A 23965-nucleotide genomic window follows, 5' to 3' on the forward strand; every position below is an offset into this window, starting at 1 on the left:
TTACGTGTGGTAACACAGACTCCTCAGCGTGGTTGTTGGTAGTCTCCTCCTGGTACATTGTGCGGTAGTGGTCGACAAAGGCACTGACGATTTCGGCCTGGCAAGTGACGTGCTGGCCGCGACAGGTGGTGATCTCGGTGATGAGTTGTCGTCGTCGATGTTTCCTATCGGAGGCGATATGATGCATAGTCGGATGTTCTTGTTCCGCCGAATCTTGACGTCGGGTTCGCACCATAGCCCCCTGCAGTCTACGGCGTGTCAAAGTTACAATTTGCGCCTTAATCCTGCTGCGTTCCCTCTGGGTGTCGGGGGTGGGCGGTTGGGCGTCCAGGTCGCGGAGAACGGCGTAGAAATAGTCGGTAGTGTGCCGGCGCCACATAGCAACTTCCTTTCCATACTGAATCAAAGTACGTCGAATGGCAGGTTTGGCACATTCTAGCCACCAGGTCAAGGTCGTGCAGTATTTAGGTAAGCGACGTTCACAGGTGGCCCATGTCTCGGTAACACGTTGAAGACATTCGTGATCATGAAGATGGGAGGTGTTTAGCTTCCACGGTGCACGACTACGCCAGACCACTTGCTTGGGGAAGAGAATGTTGCAGATGTAGGCACAGTGGTCCGAAAAGGCCAGGGGCCAAAGTTCTGCACCTTGGACTGCAGGTGTGAGTTCCCGAGAGACGTAAATTCTATCAAGGCGGCTCGCGGAGTGACTCGTCTGGTAAGTATGTCCAGGCCCGTCGCCGTGCCGAACTTCCCAAGTGTCGCGGAGCAACAGATCTCGGACGACAAGACGCAGTTCTTGACAGGTGTTGTAGTGGGGCACTTGATCTTTAGGGTGCAAGACACAATTAAAATCACCCCCAAGCAAGTAATGGTCGCAGCGTCCAAGAAACAAAGGAGCGATTTCTTCTGAATAGAAGAGGGCCCTGTCGCGTCTGCGGGTGGAGCCTGACGGAGCGTAAATGTTGATGATACGCGTCCCCATGACGGTGACGGCCATGCCTCTGGCAGATGGAAGGTATGTGATATCGGCCACTGGAATGCCTTCTCTGGCGTAGATGGCTACGCCGCGTCCCAGGTGGTCACCAGGAGAAGGATAAGTGTTATATCCCGCGACGTCTGGTAGTGTGGCCAGGTGTACTTCCTGTAGTAGTGCGATATCGACGTCCGACGCCCATATCATCTCTCGCAGTAGTTGAAGTTTCACGGGTGAGCTAATGGTGTTAGTGTTGATCGTCGTTATTCGGTAGGTTTGGAGCCGTAACCCGCCGTGGAGGGGAACTCCACCGGCGGAGGATGAAGAGGGACGAGGCAACGGTGAGTCGTGCCGTACGCCACCTGACGGCATTGTCAGCGGCGTAACGATGCTTCCGTCTGGGGTAACTCTGTCCCTAGCGTGTGGTCCGGCTCCTCATCGACGTCCTCACTCCACACCATTGAAGGCGTTGTCGTTGTGATGGTCGTACGTTCCACTTCGGTCGTAGGGGCTGAGGACGTCTCGGCGGCAGTCGCATCTGTGAAGTCCATTGGTTCAGGAGCACCTGAGCGAGCCAGTAGAGTAGGCATCGACGTATCCACAGTCGGCGTCATGTTGTCGTCATTCATACCGTCGTGTAGGTTCTCCGAGGCCTCGTCGGGTCGGACGGCCTCTGGAGCATCGGGGGGTGGTGATCCGTCTCGTTCCGAGACCGTACGGCGCCTCCTCTTGCGCCTCTTAGGTGAACGTTGTTTGCGGGTTCGTCCCTCCGTGTCGGAAGACGGGAGGGAGTCGCGTCGCTCTGAGAGGAAGGCCGTCGCGGGAACGTCAAATGAAGGGGCGTCCATATGTTCAGGCGGATGGGTGTCGGAAGTCGTCGCTGTTGGTAGTGGCGCCGGAGTAGCGTCAGGCTTTGAGCGCGACGCGTCGGCCCCAGCGGTATCCGTAGCAGCTGGGAGGGTCACCGGTGCATGGTCCGATGGGCGGCGGCCGGTGGGAGGAGAACAGAGCGCCGATGCGTAGGTGATCGGTAAAACCGTCGTCGGAGCCGGAGGTGCCACAGTAGCGGCTGGCAATTGGGTGATTCGTCGCTGAAGACACTCAGATCTGATGTGGCCTTCTTTGCCGCACCCGGAACAGGTCTTGGGTTGGCCGTCGTATATGACAACCGCGCGGCACCCGCTAATTTGCAGGTAAGATGGCACGTGGCGATGGAGGTCGATGGTGATCTGCCGTACACCGTTAAGAACAGGGTACGTTTGGAATTGCGCCCAGCGTTCGGCAGTGTGGCCATGTACAGTGCCATAGGGGCGGAAAGCCGCGATAACGTCTTCCGCTGGAAGCTCGAACGGGAGTTCGAAAACTCGTATGGTGCGCATTCCTAAGCCGGCATGGTCGACAGTGACCGCTCCGACATTGCCGTCGGCGTGGCAAAAGCGTAATCCATGGTTGGTGTCACGAAGTATTCTTTCACATACCGCGTCATTGACGACTTTGACGTACACAGTACTGCTTAATATGGACAAATGGATGCCCAAGATGTCAGAAGCTGGGATCTTAGCAACGTCGCGTAGGAAGCGTTCCACTTCCAAGGCCTTTGGTCGTGCGTAGTCGTTGCAGAAGTTGAAACGTAAAGTTGATTTTCGAAAACGGTTGGCCATGATTCTAGTGCACGTAAGCGACACGTAAGTGACGGCCGCTGAAATGTAAACAACAGCGAGCGCGTGCGCTCCGCAGGCGGAAATAACAACACGTCCGCACTGCACGGCGGCGAAAGCCGGACTGGTCCATCTGAGCCACTGAGGACACAGATGATAGTGCGACTGCAGGTACTATCTCGCGCACGCCTCCCGCGAGACTCACATTCTCACCTTGTATGTCCACACACTACATTCGTAGTGCCCCACCCCAACACACTCATTACTCGTGGAAGACATTCTTCCAAGTCCCGTAAGAGTTCGGGGAATATGTGTGCATCCGCACAGAAGAAGAAGGTCATGGCCGGTATCGCCAGGACATGTCCGAAAAAACAGACACCATATCCATATAAGTATATAGCAGCTAAAACACCTGCTTGGGCACCATCATTTGTTGCAGGTCGTGGTTGACGTTTCACATGTGGCTGAACACTCCCTGTTTCCTTAAATAACGTATCTATCCGGCGAACGGTCCGGACACTTGGATGATGTCGTCCAGGATACCGAGCAGCATACATAGCACACGCCCGTTGGGCGTTTTGATCAGAATAGCCATACATCAATACGATATCGACCTTTCCCGCAATTGGTAAACGGTCCATTTTAACACGGGTAATGTATCACGAAGCAAATACCGTCCGCATTGGCGGAATGTTACGTGACACCACGTACTTATACGTTTGTGACTATTACAGTGTCATCTATCACAAAGCGAAAAAAGTGGTCCAACTAAAACATTCATATTTCTTTACGTACTACACGAATATGTAACAAAAATAGGGGTTCTTATTTTAAAAAACTCAGTTGATATCCGTTTGACCTATGGCAGCGCCATAGCGCCATCTGGTTTCCCCCTTCAAGCTAGACGAGTTTCGTTCTTTGTAGTTTTTTCGTTTGACGCTTATTTCGTGATATATTTGGCCCGGTCATGATCAGTGGAAAACCCTGTATATACCCTATGTGGTCAAAAGTATCCGGACACACCCAGAAACATACGTCTTTCATATTAGGTGGGTTGTGATGCCACCTACTACCAGGTATTCCATATCAGCGAACTCAGCAGACATTAGACACCGTGAGAGAGCAGAATGGGGCGCTTCACGGAACTTACGGTCAGGTGATTGGGTTTCACTTGTATCATACGTCTGCGCGAGAGATTTCCACCCTCCTAAACATCCCTTGGTCCACTGTTTCCGATGTGATAGTGAAGTGGAAACGTGAAGGGACACGTACAGCACAAAAGCGTACAGACTTTAACTGATAGAGACCACCGACAGTTGAAGAAGGTCGTAATGTGTAATAGGCAGAAATCTATCCAGACAATCACACAGGAATTCCAAACTGCATCGGGAGCCACTGCAAGTGCTATGACAGTTAGGCGGGAGGTGAGAAAACTTGGATTTCATGGTCGAGCGGCTGCTCGTAATCCACACATCACGCCGGTAAATGCCAAACGACGCCTCGCTTGATGTTAGGAGCGTAAACATTGGACGATTGACCATTGGAAAAACTTTGTGTGGGGTGACGAATTACGAATCTGCCAGAGTGTGTAGTGCCAACAGTAAAACTCAGGCCGCGCGGGATTAGCCGAGCGGTCTCAGGCGCTGCAGTCATGGACTGTGCGGCTGGTCCCGGCGGAGGTTCGAGTCCTCCCTCGGGCATGGGTGTGTGTGTTTGTCCTTAGGATAATTTAGGTTAAGTAGTGTGTAAGCTTAGGGATTGATGACCTTAGCACTTAAGTCCCATAAGATTTCACACACATTTGAACACATTTGAACAGTAAAACTCGGAGGTGGTGTTATGGTGTGGTCGTGTTTTTCACGGAGGGGGCTTGCACTCCTTGTTTTCCGTGGCACTATCACAAACTATGCCTACATTGATGTATAATGCAGTTACTTGCTTCCCAAAGTTAAAGAACAATTCGGGGATGGCAATTGCACTTTTGAAAACGATCGAACACCTGTTCGTAATGCACGGCCTGTCGCGGAGTAATGGACTGGCCTGTACAGAGGTCTAACCTGAATCCTATAGAACACCTTTGGGGTGTTTTGGAACTCCGACTTCGTGCCAGGCCTCACCGACCGACATCGATACCTCTCCTCGGGGCAGCACTCCATGAAGAATTGGCTGCCATTCCCGAAGAAACGTTCCTGCACCTGATTGAACGTATGCCTGCGAGAGTGGAAGCTGTCATCAGGGCTAAGGGTGGGCCAACACCATACTGAATTCCAGCATTACCGATGGAGGGCGCTACGAACTTGTAAGTTTTTTCAGCCAGGTGTCCGCATACTTTTGATCACATAGTATATAATGTAATCCGAAACACTGTAACACATCTGGCTGTGTACAAAGTGTTTGTGAAACTACAGTGCTGTAATATTTTTGTAGCATGTTTTGGTTACTAAAACAAACAATACGAATGGAGAATCGCGTGTGTGTGACATTCTGTGTAATGGAGAATGCACAATACCTGTAAATAGGAAAACGGAAATACCATTTCCAACAACAGCACATAAAAACGTACCAAGATTAATGTTGTCTGATTTGCCGATTGCAGTACGTCCTTCAAAAGACATCTACAATGCAAGAGGGGCAGAAAATCAGTCATGCAAACTTCACCAAAGCTATTCATGTAAGCAAATGCACTTGAAAATGAGAATCAGTTGTTGGAACGAGTTCTGCTAAGTATGAAAAAGTAGGTAACTAGTGCAGTTTTTATTAGTTAAATCATGAATGACACAGTTGCAGGCTTACCTAAAACATTCAATATGATGAACGAAATAAAGGTATAATGTTTGTTCCCCACTGGTGACGCAGTGTTCCCTATTCACACAGTTCGCTCCGTCCAGGACTGGTTTTGTGAGCACGAGGTTGAATTGTCGCTTCTCTCCTGGCGGCCATAGTCAGCAGAGTTTAGTATTATTGAGCCTACTTTGGAGAGAAGGGTCCGTGACAACTATCCAATTGCACAACCGTTATGCGAATTTTCCACTATTTTGCAGAAAGAATTGTACAAAATTCCCTTGAAACCCATAGTGGGCCTGTACTTGCCCATTCCGGGATGACTGGAAACTGCTTTGAATGACGAGTACATCATGTTAGACGCGATGATGTGTTTTTAGTGATTCCGAGTTTTTTGTCCAATTCCTGTATATCCATTGGTAGTAGAAGGATTAGGTAGTCTATCCAGTTCCTGAATACTCTCGACAAATACTATCACGTCATCAGAGGACTGAATCACAATGATTTCCTGTGTGCGAATATTAATTCGTACAACGAGACAATTCCTTTCTTCGCTCACTGCCTTTTCAAAACACAAAGTGAACGTTTGAAGTGGTTTACAGAGCCAGCCACATTGGGCCACCAACAGGGTTGCCATCCGTCCAGATACATCTGGACATACACCGTCATGCAACTTCCCCATTTGTGTGGCCTTATTGTCCATAGTCGCTTTACAATTCTTGAAGGTATTTTCGTTCTGTTGTAGCAACTACAAAAATGCGTGTTTTTTTCACCAGACACGATTCATTTAATTAATGTAAAGCATAGTCGGTGATATCTAATTAAGTTATTTACATTTTGATTTGTTTTAAGATCGAAAAACAACATGTTGGTTTGTACTTACGGTGATTTTTCGCTTACATCGGGAAATACGTTCTGCTAGCAAATCGTTGCTGTTTTTCTTCTTTAGACACTGATAGTTGAGCTCTAACTTTTAGTTGTTCTCCAGCATTATACTTTTCTGTTGTTTTATACAGCACACCTTTTCGCACACCACACACTTAGAAGTATAAAAACAAAGAAAAGTGTGCTGTGTAATACATAACAAGTGCACAGTGCTGCAGAACAACTTAAAATTAGATCACAACTATCAGTGTCTAAAGAAGAAAAACAGCAACTGTGTGCTAGCAGAACGTATTTCCCGATGTAAGCGAGAAATCAATCGAAAAACACCGTAAGTACAAACCAACATATTGTTTTTCGATCTTAAAGCAAATCAAAACTTAGATAACTTAGCTGGCCGGGGTGGCCGAGCGGTTCTAGGCGCTACATTCTGGAAGCGCGGCCGCTACGGTCGCAGGTTCGAATCCTGCCTCGGGCATGGATGTGTGTGAAGTCCTTAGATTAGTTAGGTTTAAGTAGTTCTAAGTTCTAGGGGACTGGTGACCTCAGAAGTTAGGTCCCATAGTGCTCAGAGCCATTTTTTTAGATAACTTAATTACAGACCACTGATGATGCTTTACCTCAATAAAGCGAAACGCGTCTGGTGAAAAAAACACTCATTTTTGTAATTGCAACGACAGAAGAAAAACACCCATAAGAAATGGACCTTCTTCTCCCGACATCCTGACAAGACCCAATTTTGTTCCGATGTTGCAAAATGCTATTACGAGCTTGGTTCAAGTACTGAAGTAACGCCATCTGTCAGCGCAACATGCAGATAATTAATCTGATTTCGGAATTTGAGGAAGAGAATTGCTTTCTATACCATAGCATTTGATTACTTAGAGAAATGGGCTGTTTCTTGTAATAAATATCGGATTTTTGACTGGATGACGCTATCTGAAAGATCCAGATCGGGTGATGATTCAGAACACTATTATACACCTGACTAAAAATGGTGTGAAGGTTTCTGGCGACAATTGTTTTCAATAATATATGCATCTGAAGAGCTTTTTAGAAAGTAAGCGTGACTAGGAAGGATGGAAGTCTAAACATTCCGTGGAAGAAAGGTGGGTTTACTTTCTCAAGGAAACCGAAAATCCTGAACGCAAATGCCAATTGCTAAAATTATGCACACAACACCACTGTGGAAAGAGTATTTTCGATGATTTCGTCCCAGTGGAGTAATGAAAGAAATAGACTGCTTCCAGGGACTGTATAATCAATCTTACAGTGCCAGTTTAACTACAAGCTGAGTTGCAAGGAATTTTATAAATACGTAGAAGGGAAAAAAGTCTTGTAAATAGTCTTCACGGGTTTCCGCCGGATCACGTTGTGCGAATTCCACAATATTTCCTTGGAGCAACTGTACGACATATTCAGGTAGTTGGATATTGCTGTGGGCTAGGTACGACTGACGGTATCCGCACGTCGACGCCCCCTGTACAGAACACGCACGCGAAGAATGCGCAGGCGCGGAAATCACGCATGGGCCATGATTTGCGGACGGACGGCGCCATAGTCAAACAGCTTCTACCGAAAATGGCAGAGCGGCCCTCCTGCGCGTCCACTGTTTACTAACAGTGCATCCGGATGTTACTACAAGAGCGTACTAGATCAATGTTATGTCGGGTCTGTTGTCGAAAAATCTTGATATTTTTCATCGTGATTTAATAGCAACCAGTGCAGGGTTCCAGGCTGCGCTCAGTTGAAATCCTTCATCCTTGTTAATGAGATCATCAGCTGTACTGTTATATATTGTCTCCTTAATGAAGCAATCCCAGAAAGATGGTGCCAGGGATAAAACTTCTTTTCATAAATCATGCGATGCCCTGTATTCAGACAGTGTTCTGCAGTTGCCGGCTTCTCCTGTTCACGTAGGCGTGTATGACGCTGATAGTCATTGCAGCGTTGCCTCCCCACATTGAGTATGGTGCCATCTATCTGCAAATCATTGCGTATGCGTGATTTCCGCGCCTGCGCATTCTTGGCGCGCGTGTTCTATATATGGGGCGTCGACGTGCGGGTACCGTCAGTCTTACCTAGCCACGAGCAAGGTTCAACCACCTGAAGATGTCGGACAATTGGTCCGGGGAGACATTGTGGAATCTGCACAACGTCACCCGGCGCCAAACTCATGAGGACTACATATTTACAACATATCCGCTGGGAAAGCCTGAAGAGTCGAAAATAGACTTTCTAAAAAACGTGAAATCTTCCGAAAAATATGGTGTACCATCTACTTCTTCTGTAACACGTTCCCTGTACCAGTTGGAACTCTTCCATTTTGTCCGTGTTTGCATATAAAAGCACCAATATGGGAATTGTGAGTCGGCCATGATGCAAAACACTTTTTGTTATTTATTTACTTTTTATTTCGCAAACTAGTTGCAGCGACAAATATCGCTATCATCAGTGGGTTCTTTAAATCTAAAACATGCAGAAAATACATTGTTATACAAATACTGTAACACATTGTTACATTTGTACTGCTTGTTTTTTTAATATAGTTTTCTGTGGATATTTTCAAAAATGGTTCAAATGGCTCTGAGCACTATGGGACTTAACATCTGAGGTCATCAGTCCCCTAGAACTTAGAACTACTTAAACTTAACTAACCTAAGGACATCACACACATCCATGCCCGAGGCAGGATTCGAACCTGCGACCGGAGCGGTTGCGCGGTGCCAGACTGAAGCGCCTAGAACCGCTCGGCCACACCGGCCGGCTGTCTATACTTTAATACTACCTTATTTACCGTATGTAATAGCATGTTTTTAAGAATTGTTGTCGCTGTATTTTTTATGTTGCCGTTTTTCTCCGCATACATCTTATTAACTGCAACTGTGTGAGCGGCTGTTACTATACAAATATTAAAACGTGAACTTACGTATGTTAGCGTTATACAATTGGGATTGCTGTAGTGTAATGGATGCAGTTTTGGTGTGTACTAGGCTGTTGCTTAGTTTGTCGTGTACTCACTTTCGTTGGACGGTTTGCAGCTAATTTTATACACAGAAAAGCAAAACTTTCGCTCCTTTTCTGTGACCTAAAACATTACGTCATTTTGCTGTTCGTGTGTGTTGCGAGAAATGTTTCGCATGTTGCGGGAAGGCTATGAAAACTGTAGCGGGAGTTCCTACGACTTCTGTTCCTTACTTATGTCTCTGTGTGTGATGGGGATGGGGGAGTAGTTCTTTTGAGTGTGTGTGCTTTGTGCTTTCTGTGTCCTGGGTTAGTTCTCTCAGAGAGGTATAGAGTGTGCTGCTGCAAAGTGTTGTGTTTTCGTTTATTACGTTTTTACCTTCTACTACAGCCTTTTGCAGGCAGTAATTGCCTTCTATCGTTAGTTATCGGTATAGACTGTTGCTGTGTTTCGGGATGTGTAGGTTGCTTTCAACATTAGTAGGGTTATGGTTTTTGTTCGTTTGGTGTTCTGCGAATGTTGAATGTGTGCTGTCACTCTTTAGAGCAGCTCTACTATCCTATTATAGGATATCGGATAGCCTATAATAGGATAGGATAGAAGAACTACGCAGGAACATTAATACAGTACACCCAGAAATCCACTTCATAATCGAAATAGAAAAAAAAACCAAGAAACTAAATTTCTTGGATCTTATAATCGCTGTATCCATAACGCTACAGCAATCTCAATTCTGTAACGCTGACATACATAAGTTCACGTATTAGTATTTGTTTAATAACAGCCGCTCACACTGCTGCAGCTGAGATGATGTATGTCAAGAAAAACAGAGAGCTCAGAAAATACGCCGCAACAATTCTTAAAAGCATGCTACAAAGTACAGTAAATAAGGCAGTGTGAAAGTATCCACAGAAAACTATATTCAAAGAAAAAAACAGTGCAAATATAATGATCTATTACAGTGTTTGTATAACTATGCTATTATCTGCATGATTTAGATTTAAAGAACCCACTGATGATGGCAATATTTGACGCTGAATCTAGTTTGGGGAATAAATAAGTAAATAAATAACAAAAAGTGTTTTGCATCAAGACGGACTCACTAGTTCCGTGTTGTTGAAGTTCCATGCAATTGTGTTCTAAACAGAAAGTAGTTATATTAAATAATTTTTTTTTGCTTCATTTCTGTACCCCATGTCAGAGTGAGGGGACGAGGTCTCAGCTCGATACGGCAACCCTAGCCACAGAAGAGCTGAGCGGCGCAGCGCGCGGTCAGTGGCGGCGCCGGACTGACAAATAAACACTCGGTCAGAGCGGCGGTCCTCCGGCGGCGTAGGGGCGGCGGTCGTTGCCTCACTTTGAGAAATGGGGGAAGACGGCGGCCGGCAGCTTGTTAGCGGATCCTTACTTGTGCTCGGATAGCCATGAATGTTTCATGGCCGAGGCCCTTACTCGCGGGCCCGCCGCCCTAGAGCAAACTTCACCCCCCACCACCCTCCCGCAGACGGTGGCCACTGCCGCCCGCTCAACTATTCCATTTGCCGAGATCTGCGGCCAGCAACACGGTGCTCCGCAAGTTGCCGTTCCGACTCGCAGCCGAAGCGCAGACGCCAGCCGACAGCGGAAAAGTACCGCCGTACTCCAGACGTGCTTCAGCGTCACTCAGATGCAGGTAGCGTAAGGACACTGTCATACAAAAATTCTCTCTTTTTATTTCTGACCAGCACTGATTTGACAATAAATCCCGACGTATCCGTGTCACTTATCAAGGACGTAGCCAAAGGGACGATCCAGGAGGTTCCGGACCCCGGCCCGCCTCTTTCACCTATATGAAATCACACACGACATAGCTGTCATGAAGTGAAATTGAGAGATATTTTGATTTTCAATCATCCGGCGACAAAAGGACACGCTCTACCGATGTCAACAAGAACGTCGATAGATCTGGACTACCGGTATATCGAAACCACTATTGGCTATCGCCCAGCCCTACTACTACTGTGCGTTGTTGACCTAACGTGAGCTCAGTTGCTGTTTTGTTAATCAGTTAAGGTCTTACTTGCAGATGAATTTAATGTAAATATATTTGTTCTATGGTTGCTCTGATACTTTCTAATTCTGAATAAGAGAGAACAAGAAAAGTGATTTTTATTCGTCCACTTGCGTTATTCCAAGCTAAAAATATATTTGCACTGCTGTAACACCCAAATTAACAATCAATAGCAGTTTAATGTTGGTAGTGGAGTTGCTATTAGGATAGCGCTAGAACTTTGGGGTTATAATATTCCTATATTTCAGAAGGCAGTGAGCGGTAAACATCATTAGAAATAACATGAAATTAAAATCCGTTCTTAAATATACACTTGGATTCTCCTGTGTCATCCAAAATCGCGTTGATCAACAAAAATATCGTCCAAACGGCGACGGTTGCCTTTCTTTTAAAAAAAATTCCTCAAAATGCTATCATTAATAGCCCAAATAGTAAAATACACTACTGGCCATTAAAATTGCTACACCACGAAGATGACGTGCTATAAACGCGAAATTTAACCGAAAGGAAGAAGATGCTGTGATATGCAAATGATTAGGTTTTCAGAGCATTCACACAAGGTTGGCGCCATTGGCGACACCTACAACGTGCTGACGTGAGGAAAGTTTCCAACCGATTTCTCATACACAAACAGCAGTTGACCGGCGTTGCCTGGTGAAACGTTGTTGTGATGCCTCGTGTAAGGAGGAGACATGCGTACCATCACGTTTCCGACTTTGATAAAGGTCGGATTGTAGCCTATCGCGTTTGCGGTTTATCGTATCGCGACATTGCTGCTCGCGTTGGTCGAGATACAATGACTGTTAGCAGAATATGGTATCGGTGGGATCAGGAGGGTAATACGGAACGCTGTGCTGGATTCCAACGGCCTCGTATCGCTAGCAGTCGAGATGAAAGGCATCTTATCCTCAGGGCTGTAACGGATCGTGCAGCCACGTCTCTATCCCTGAGTCAACAGATGGGGACGTTTGCAGGACAACAACCACCTGCACGAACAGTTCGACGACGTTTGCAGCAGCATCGACTATCAGCTCGGAGACCATGACGCTGCATCACAGACAGGAGCGCCTGCGATGGTGTACTCAACGACGAACCTGGGTGCACGAATGGCAAAACGTCATTTTTTCGGATGAATCCAGGTTCTGTTTACAGAATCGTGATGGTCGCATCCGTATTTGGCGACATCACGGTGAACGCACATTGGAAGCGTGTATTCGTCATCGCCATACTGGCGTATTATCCGGCGTGATGGTATGGGGTGCCATTGGTTACACGTCTCGGTCACATCTTGTTCGCATTGACGGCACTTTGAACAGTGGACATTACATTTCAGATGTGTTACGACCCGTGGTTCTACCCTTCATTGGATCCCTGCGAAACCCTACATTTCAGCAGTATAATGCACTACCGCATGTTGCAGGTCCTGTGGGGCCTTTCGGCATACAGAAATGTTCGACTGCTGCCCTGGCCAGCACGTTCTCCAGATCTCTCACCAAATGAAGCCGTCTGGTCAATGGTGGCCGAGCAATTGCCTCGTCACAATACGCCAGTCATTACTCTTGATGAACAGTGGTATCGTGTTGAAGCTGCATGGGCAGCTGTACCTGTACACGCCATCCAAGCTCTGTTTGATTCAATGCTCAGGCGTATTACGGCGGTTATTACGGCCAGAGGTGGTTGTTCTGGGTACTGATTTCTTAGGATCTATGCACTCTAACTGCGTGAAAATGTAATCATATGTCAGTTCTAGTATAATATATCTGTCCAATGAATACCCGTTTATCATCTGCATTTCTTCTGGGTGTAGAAATTGTAATGGCCAGTACTGTATTTTCCAATCTGCTCACCCAGGTGGTAGTCAATTATGATAACCAATTCCGTTACGGAACGATGGTATGGGGATTGGACAGAACAGAAGGGGTACGTGTTGTCAACATATTCTATAAATCGTTTCTAAGATTTTTTTCAGCGGTGCGCTTCAAGTCGTCGTGCACCGAATCCCCCTCCCCTTTCTTCAAAAATCTATTTACGCCCTTGTAATACTGTAATAACTCAACGACAGGATTTCAATGCCCAGTTAAATCTTAAAATACGCATGCACTCACGCACTATCAGCTGACCAAGCATGCAATATCAGCATTCTATCTTTTGTTGTGTTCCATTTTATTTCATTTTAAAACAGTGCAGAACAAACAGTTTTTCCATAATCTCCAGCGACCAGCCTAGCTCAGTGCGTTGAGGCGCAGGAACTCTGAAGAACTGGCCCCCACCTCTCACGGACCACCCATTGCAGTGACGCATATTTCACCACCATTACATCACGTGCAGGAGTGTTTTTGTAGACTTCACTTATCTCAACGCTGACCTGTCGAGTGAGCGACTGCAGAGGGCCCGTGATGTTTCCTGCGATATGACGCGAGGCCATCCCCGAGTCCTCGATTACTTGGCCGGTGGTCTGGCGCTCAGGCATGACGCTCTTCCGATCCCGATACCAGAGCGGCCTGGTTTTTGGTGGTCAGTCACAAATATATGACACGCCAGAGACTCCATTCCAAACGTATGGTTGATTTTCCGTTACGTCCCCAGTGCTACCTACCTGATAAAGACGAGCACACCCTGGAATGTGGGTCCGCCATGGAGCTGTGGAGGTTGACGAGACTGATATTGGCCCCACTTCAGCGAACGACCCATACAGCAGTGACTTTGGCATCCATTATAATCCCAAGCATGACGTTTTATCCACATACTAAGACGAATGCAGTGATGTGGATCAAGGGCGTGGCCATATTGCACCTTTACCGTGATGATGACAAACACTTTCTCAATTTTGGACCTTCCTATTGGAACGATTCACTCGTCTAAGACGCCACCCGAGCTACCTTCAATACTTTGCTAATTATATGGGTAGTATCTTCTTTGACCCTCCCCACAGTGGGGGTGTGTCGAGTATGAGAAGTTAACTTTATGTACATGTTAGTTTTACGGAACTGACCGGAACAAATGACAGAATCATATGAACCCTTTCTTCCTGAAGACGTGCCCGGGGTTAGAAGGATCAATGGTAGCATTTGGTGTCGTGTCTAATGTTGGTTCCATCAGAAGGGCGGCCTTTACGTTCTATTTATGCTTTAATTTTTTATTGGTTAGTTACCTTCTTTACCCCTAGAAGGAATAATAAGGATATTGTGTTTGTGGCCTCGGGTTGCGACCCTCCACCACCCTGCCTCCACCGACCAAACGCTGATTGCTCTACTTCATATATATATATATTGATCTGGCGGACAAAAAAATGGCGCTGAGCTAGCAATTTCTGGATTCGGCAGGGGACGAGGTTCGAATGCATCCTCCCTCAACCTTGCAGACTTTTTTCTGTGGTTTCCCATTTCCAGTTTAGGCAAGTGCTGTGATTGGTCATTTACTGTAGGCCACAGCCAATTCCTACCGAATTCCTTTATTTCCTGACTGATTCCAGTTCCCTTCAAGATACAGCCTCCCTTCTTAAATGAAAAGAGCTGCATCTCTTCGGGCAGTCCCGGTTCTGAAAGCCATGTAATAAGTAAATAATAATCCAAATTTTCCTCATTTAGGCTCATGTGCCTATCTGCCGGGACGTTATTTAAAGCAGTAAACGATCTTCATACAGTCCAAGAAGTGACAGGTGCATACTTAAATGGGAAAATTTGGAAGCCTGTGAGGTTGAATAATTGCAGATCCTTCGCATTTTCGCCACCAAAAATTGTTCTAGGTTCTCTGTGAACAGAACAGTGTCAGGTCTGTTTATTTCAACAGACCTATTGGTAATAATCCCGGTGTCTCAAAAAGCTCGCGCTTGTCCATTGCTGATCACTTCCTCAGTTCCGACCTAGATTCAACGAGGAATAAGAATGTGAAATGATCTTGTTGGATGAAGGGAGAGAGAAGCATGACTGTTTCTTAAAGTTTTGCCAAAATATAGTAGTCCCAGGTAACGAAACTGTTTCTTTGCATGGTGAAAACTTGAAGATCATTGTCGAATAAAACGGTTTTTAGTTTTTTACAGAAATGCCATATTTTATGGAGCAAAATTGAGAAAATGCACTTTTATGCACATTCGCGTAATATTATACACTTAAGTCAGAAAAAGGTGATTAACATGCACGAGGAAAGTGTAAAGTATGCCATATTAAGTGTAAGAAATCAAAATATTCAAGAATTTGCTTCCTCTAAGGTCAAAATATGTAAACATACACCAAAAAGATATGGTTATTTGGTAATGAATAACAGCAGAGTTTGAGAAGTGTAAGCAGCATATACGAAAACGTGTATTTCCATGGAAATCCTGGCTGTAATAATAACTATAACCGATGTGAGTAAGATTGCAGGTTACACTATAAATATGTTAAATGTTTGCCGGCCGAAGTGGCCGCGCGGTTCTGGCGCTGCCGTCTGGAACCGCGAGACCGCTACGGTCGCAGGTTCGAATCCTGCCTCGGGCATGGATGTGTGTGATGTCCTTAGGTTAGTTAGGTTTAACTAGTTCTAAGTTCTAGGGGACTAATGACCTCAGCAGTTGAGTCCCATAGTGCTCAGAGCCATTTGAACCATTTGTTAAATGTTTGAAGCTATTTGCCGCCATCTACGACTCGTGAATTTTATGTACTGTTTCTGCAGTTCAACAAGAAAATCAACAGTTGACTCTATGACGAAAAATACGGGGACAAAATATGTTAAATTAGGCTCTATCGTCAAAATAGGCTTTTTTAGGTCGTTAAAAGACGTCAGGGTTTGATGGTATCATCTTTGAAATGAGTAGGCCTATATAGCAATTTTTATGCTCATATTATTTAAATAGGTTTTTGCCTCAAATCCGAAGTCTAGTGATGAGTAAGGGGGTTTGCGTTAATATGTATGGAAAACCAAGACATGATCAAAAAATTGCCAGGGTTGTAGTGATCATCGAACACCATGATGTAAAATGTAGAGAACCTCATTTTTTGTGGTAGCTGGGTTTTAATGGAAATTCACTTTAAAGATTTATTTTTCTACTCTTCGACCGTACCGATAAATATATTTTTCGCGATCTATGCAGGGAGTGACTAGGACATTGATGTTCTGATAACATCGTTGGATATACTTATATGGGCTAATCGGATCAGTATGAAATTTCACATTTTGATAAATATCTTAACCTGACTCAAAGCCTACATTTTGAGCATGTTTTTCTTCCCTTCTGTAAGTCAGAACTTTCATTTTTAATCTACTTTAGTTCCTTTTTTCAGTCGAATAAATGAACTTAAACAGAACAGGTCTTTGAAATTTGTAGATCAGCAATTCGTTATATTTTTGTGCCAACTCAAAAGTCGTTTCATCTTCGTTTCAGAGATCTTATAAGGAATTTCAATAATCTAGCTACTCCATCCAGGCTCGTTCAACGAATCAGGTTGTTTCCTTCAACTAAACGTAAGTATTTCATGATTTGATGTCAGAACAGTTGGAAAGAATATCTTCGAATTATGTTTTGTGGAGAGAATGAACGACCCTTCCGAAGTGATGCAGAAAGGGTTCCCATTATCCTTCCAACCTGGTTCTGAATGGAACCAGTGATGGCCGTGTTTTGATTACAGCTGTCTGCATACTAGACACACTGAACCTACACCCGTAATGGTTCGGGGTGCGATTTCGTATGGTAACAGGAGCACTACAATCTGGTCATTCGATCTATTGTGATGCCGTTCCTGAACAGCATCCCAGGGGGTGTTTTCCAGCAGGATAACGCTCACCCACGTACTGCTGCTTTAACCCAATTCGCTCCACAGAGTGTCGATATGTTGCCTTGGCCTGCTCGATCACCAGATTTATCTCCACTCGAGCACATATGGGACTTCATCGGACGACATCTCCAGCGTGAGCCACACGTCCCTACATTGACAAACCAAGTGCAACAGGCGTGGAACTCCAGTCCACAAACTGATGTCCGGCACCTGTACAACACAGTACATGCACATCTGCATGCTTGCATTCAACGTTCTGGCGGCTACAATGGTTGTGAAGGTACCTGCATTTCAAGTTTGCAATGGCTTATCTTCCGCTTACGTTAATCTGAGATCTTGCAATGTTAATCACTTAAATATGTTACCTAGGCAAATGTACTTCCGAAATTTCATTATTCTACAGTAATTTTTGGCGTTGAGGTTTTTTCCCCATCAATGTAATATCTGTCAAAAGCGTTAATTCTGAGTTGATGTTCGATCCGATTGCGTATTAACTTGAAGATTCCAAGAGAACTGAATACACAAAAGCGTAACGTCGGTGAGATTTGTCAAACGAAAAAAATGTGATTTAAAATTAGGACTATGAGAGTAAACTATAAAGAACGGGACTGTAACATTCCTGGAAGTATACAGTCATTATTATCACAAAATAATTTACTAAATTGCGTCGGTTCTACAATTTTGTGTGTTTCAAAGCCGAAACAAATAGGACACCTATTACATAAAACGACCATGTTGTTTTCTCTGAGCCGGCCGGAGTGGCCGAGTGGTTCTAGGCGCTACAGTCTGGAACCACGCTACCGCTACGGTCGCAGGTTCGAATCCTGCCTCGGGCATGGATGTGTGTGATGTCCTTAGGTTAGTTAGGTTTAAGTAGTTCTAAGTTCTAGGGGACTGATGACCTTAGAAGTTAAGTCCTATAGTGCTCAGAGCAATTTGAACCATTTTTTTTGTTTTCCCTACCCCATCTGGATGTGTTCACCTTCTCCTCCCCCCCCTCTCTCTGCCCATCTTCTTCTGCCCCCTCTCTGTCATTCCACGTCCTCCTCCCCCCCTCTCTCTCTGTCCTCCTCATCCTCCCATCCTCGCCTATGTACTACCTTATCTAAACTTTGTTTCTCCAATTCTTTCTGAACCACTGTCTATATCCATCTCCTACTCCAACCCCATTGTCCATCTCCACCACTCTCTGTCTGTCCATTTCACCCTTCCCCCATTCACTTTTCATTTTCCTCTTCTCCTCTTTAAACTGTATCGATTACTGGGATGTCTTGTTCTCATTATATGTATCAGTGGCCCATTTAAAGCCTGTACCACATCTCTGTCCATCTCCTACTCTCCCATCTCTCTACCCACATCCTCCTCCACCATCTCTCTATGTCCTCCTCATCACATATCTGTGTGCAACTCCCGTACCACTGTCCACCTCATCCTCTGCATGACCATCCCATCCTCATCCCTTTCTGCCCAAATCCTCCTTCCCTCTCTCTGTCTCTCCACCTCCTCATCCACTCTCTGTGTCCATCTCCTATTCCCACACTTCTACCCATCTCCTCCTGCCCCTTTTTCTCTGTCCATCTCATTCTCACCCCTCTCACTATCCATCTCCTCTTCCTCCCCTCTCCCGCTCAGCCATTCCCATCTGCTTGTGTAGCCTCTGTAATACTACTGGCATAATACACTTTCCATGCAGGGCAGCCTAGATGTCAGCAGCTGAAAACCCTTTTTAGTTTTATCTCCACCCTACAGAAATCTGGCTGAAGCCGGAGATAAATTGTGCCGAAATTTTTACAGAGGCGCAAACCGTGTTCAGAAAGGACAGATTAAATAAACTAGGTGGTGTTGTGTTTGTGTCTGTTGGTAGTAGTTTATCTTGTAGTGAAGTTGAAACAGATAGTTCCTGCGAATTACTATGGGTAGAGGCTATACTCAACAGCCGTACCAAAATAATAATTGGCTCCTTCTACCGATCCCCCGACTCAGATATATAATAGCTGAACACTTCAAAGAAAACTTGAATCTCATTACAAATAAGTACCCCACTCATACAGTTATAATTGGTGGAGACTTCAATCTATCCTCGATTTGTTGGCGAAAATACATGTTCAAAGCCGGTGGTAGACAGAAAACATCATCCGATATTGTACTAAATGCTTTCTCTGAGAATTACTTTGAACAATTAGTTCATGAGCCCACACGAATTGTAAATGGTTGCGAAAACACACTTGGCCTCTTAACCTCAAATAATCCTGCTCTAATAGAGAGCGTCATGACGGATACAGGGATTGCTCATTGGTCATTGTAGCGACGCTCAAAACCATATCAACCAAAACCACTAAAAATAAACGCAAAATATATCTATTTAAAACATCAGATAAAAATTCGCTTGATGCCTTCCTAAGAGAGAGTTTTCATTCCTTCCAAGCTAATTATGCAAGTATAGTCTAGATATGGCTCAAATTCAAAGATACAGTATCGACAGCAATAGATAGATTCATACCGCATAAGTTAATAAGAGACGGGACTGACCCACCATGGTACACAAAACACTTCAGAACACTGTTGCAGAAGCAACGAAAAAAGCATGCCAAATTCAGAAGAACGCAAAATTCCCAAGACTGCCTAAGTTTCACGGAAGCTCGAAGTTTAGTGCGGACGTCAACGCGAGATGCTTTTAATAGTTTCCACAATGAAATATTGTCTCTAAATATGGGAGAAAACCCAAAGAGATTCTGGTCGTATGTAAAATACACCAGTGGCAAAAAACAGTCAATACCGTCACTGCGTGATAACGATGGAGATGTTACCTATGATGGTGCCACTAAAGCGGAGTTACTAAATACAGTTTTCCGTAATTCCTTCATGAAAGAAGACAAAGTAAATATTCCATAATTCGATACCAGAACAGCTGTTAGCATGAGTGACATAAAAGTAGATATCTTAGGTGAAGCGAAACAACTCAAATCACTTAAGAAAGGCAAGTCTTCCGGTCCAGATGGTATACCAATCAGTTTCCTCTCAGAGTATGCAGACACAATAGCGCCTTTCTTAGCAATCATATACAACCGCCCTCTTGACGAAAGGTCTGTTCCTAAAGACTGGAAAGTAGAACAGGTCACATCAATATCCAAGAAAGGAAATAGGGGTAACCCATTGAATTACAGACCCATATCACTGACCTCAATTTGCAGTAGGAATTTGGAGCATATCCTGTACTCGAACATTATGAATCATTTTGAAGAAAAGGACTTATAGATACAAAAACAACACGGATTCAGAAAATAACGTTCTTGTGCAACACAGCTAGCTCTTTATTCCCATGAAGTAATGAGTGCTGTCAACAAGGGATCTCAGATCGATTTCATATTCCTAGATTTCCGGAAGGCTTTTGATGCCGTTCCTCACAAGCAACTATTAATCAGATTGCATGCATATGGAGTATCGCCTCGGTTGTGTGACTGGATTCGTGATTTCCTCTCAGAGAGGACACAGTTCTTAGTGATAGACAGTAAATCATCGAGTAGAACAGAAGTGATATCTGGCGTTCCACAAGGTAGTGTCATAGGCCATCTGCTGTTCCTGATTTACAGAAATGGTCTAGGTGATAATCTGCGCAGCCCCCTTAGATTGTCTGCAGATGACGCTGTACCGTCTGGTACAATCATCAGACGACCAATTCCAATTACAAAATGATCTAGAGAGAATTTCCGTATGGTGCGAAAAGTGGCAATTGGCACTAAACAAAGAAAAGTACGAGGTCATCCACATGAGTACTAAAAGAAATCCGATAAATTTAGGGTATACGACAAATCGCACAAATCTAAGGGCTGTCAATTCGATTATATACCTAGGAATTACAATTACGAGGAACTTAAATTGGAAAGACCACATAGATAATATTGTGGGGAAGGCGAAACAAAGACTGCGCTTTGTTGGCAGAACACTTAGAAGATGCGACAAACCCACTAAAGAGACAGCCTACATTACACTAGTCCGTCCTCTGCTTGAATACTGCTGCGCGGTGTGGGATCCTTACCAGGTAGGATTGACGGAGGACATCGAAAAAGTGCAAAGAAGGGCAGCTCGTTTCGTGCTATCGCGCAATAGGGGTGAGAGTGTCATTGATATGATACGCGAGTTGGGGTGGCAGTCACTGAAACAACGGCGGTTTTTTTTGCGGCGATATCTATTTACGAAATTTTAATCACCAACTTTCTCTTCTGAATACGTAAATATTTTTCTGACACCCACCTATGTAGGGAGAAATGATAATCATAATAAAATAAGAGAAATCAGAGCTCTAACGGAAAGATTTAGGTGTTCCTTCTCCCATGCGCCGTTCGAGAGTGAAATGGTAGAGAAGTAGTATGCAAAAGGTTCGATCAACCCTCTGCCAGGCACTTAAGTGTGAGTTTTAGAGCAATCATGTGGATGTAGAATTGAGATTCCTACCCCACGTGATGCTGTTTCCCAGATAGCAAGAAATACTGGTAACAGATTTAGTAGAAATTGATCCAGGAAAGAATGGAATTGGTATGCATCGCCGGCACACTCACTTTCATGCACCGAATGCAGACATCAATACTGAGAGGAGACACGCACGTTTGACAGAAGAGCAAGTTCTCCAGCGCGCCCGAACAGAGGCCGGACTCCATTTAGGTGATGACTTTCTTTTTATCAATGAGGAACTCGAACCTCTCTTCCCCCATTGGACTCTAGGCGCTATAAAATACCTAACGAATAAATCAGTGCACATGGAGATTTTGAGTGAGATGGTTGTTGATCTCCAGCGCCGCCAGCGCCATCAGCAAGAAGATGTGTCGTTACTGGAGAGGCCCATCCCTCCTCCTGGATCTGAACCCAGTACATTACAATCTTCAGCAGTCGATGATGCCATATGGAGGCATCTGAAGCCCAATATACACAGAAGTACCGTGGCACTACATGCGGCAGCGTCGTGACGATGACGTGACGCCGTTTCGAATCATCCCCGTGCTAACAAGTGTCACAACGCACACAGAGGTGGCATGGTGGCGATCTGTCCTTTCGACAAACATGCCACGACCGTTTGCAGCCCCGGGTGGCGCAGTGCAGTAAGGTTTGCGGATAATGAGACTGGACTTAATGACAGCTACCAGCTGAGAGAGTTTCTAAGTTTCAGATCTAGATGAAAACATAAAACAGGTTTGTCTGATAAAATCAGTTCTTATTAGAAAAATTTTACTTCTGATCTTGTCATATTTGAAGCACATACACCGTCATCTGGAACCTCATTATAAATGAAGTGTCCCAAAGTAATAGGCTTTGGAATAGCGTAGAATTTTAAAAGTCTCCCCTCGGTAACGTAAGAGAACAGCAAAGCAGGTCAGTATTCAATGGTCGGGCGGAATGCCAATAAGGAAGATCCGCGGATTTTACAGTGGTTAATAGTTACTAAGGAACAGAGACATTGTTGCACAAGAATAATTATTGGGAATAGTGAAGACATGAAACACAGTAAAATTCGTAATAGAGATGGAGTAGTATATTTATAACGAAAAATGGCATAGATTTCACCACATGAGAAAGCTGAATAATAGACATAAATAACGTACACGTTTGACGCAGGTCAGACTCCCAACATAAAGGTCGATATTGAACTCTCAGCAAGTAATGTGCCCTCCTCTGGTACCGATCCACATTTTGCTCCTGTTATTTATGCTGCCTACCTAAGCGTTGACGAGTCCTTGGAGGATATTATCCCATTTCTCTCTTAAGGCGGTTTCCAGTTCTTGCACGGTTCGTGGATGGGGTGTTCATTGAGAAACAAGTCTGCCTACGGCATCCCAGGCATGGCCTATAGGGTTTAGGTCTACATCTACATCTACATCTACATGGTTACTCTGCAATTCACACTTAAGTGCTTGGCAGAGGGTTCATCGAACCATTTGCATACTACTTCTCTACTATTTCACTCTCGAATGGCGCATTGGAAAAGGAACACCTAAATCTTTCCGTTAGAGCTCTGATTTCTCTTATTTTATTATGATGATCATTTCTCCCTACGTAGGTGGGTGTCAACAAAATATTTCCGCATTCGGAAGAGAAAGTTAACGATTGATATTTCTTAAATAGATCTCGCCGCAAAGAAAACCGCCTTTGTTTCAGTGACTGCCACCCCAACTCGCGTATCATATCAGTGACACTCTCACCCCTATTGCGCGATAACACGAAACGAGCTGCCCTTCTTCGCACTTTTTCGATGTCCTCCGCCAATCCCACCTGGTAAGGATCCCATATCGCGCAGCAATATTGAAGAAGAGGACGGACAAGTGTAATGTAAGCTGTCTCTTTAGTGGGTTTGTCGCATCTTCTAAGTGTTCTGCCAACAAAGGGCAGTATTTGTTTCGCCTTCCCCACAATATTATCTATGTGGTCTTTCCAATTTAAGTTGCTCTTAATTGTAATTCGTGGTATTTAGTCGAATTGACAGCCCTTAGATTTGTGCGATTAATCGTATACCCAAAATTTATCGCCGGCCGAAGTGGCCGAGCGGTCCTAGGCGCTGCAGTCTGGAACCGCGCGACCGCTACGGTTGCAGGTTCGAATCCTGCCTCGGGCATGGATGTGTGTGATGTCCTTAGGTTAGTTAGGTTTAAGTAGTTCTAAGTTCTAGGGGACTGATGACCTCCGCAGTTAAGTCCCATAGTGCTCAGAGCCATTTGAGCCATTTGAACCAAAATTTATCGGATTTCTTTTAGTACCCATGTGTATGACCTCGCACTTTTCTTTGTTTAATGCTAATTGCCACTTTTCGCACCACACAGAAACTCTCTCTAGATCATTTTGTAATTGGAATTGTTCGTCTGATGATTTTACTAGACGGTAAATTACAACGTCATCTGCAAACAATCTAAGGGGGAT

Source organism: Schistocerca americana, chromosome 7 (genome assembly GCF_021461395.2).
Source record: "Schistocerca americana isolate TAMUIC-IGC-003095 chromosome 7, iqSchAmer2.1, whole genome shotgun sequence".
NCBI classification, from domain to species: Eukaryota; Metazoa; Arthropoda; class Insecta; order Orthoptera; family Acrididae; genus Schistocerca; species Schistocerca americana.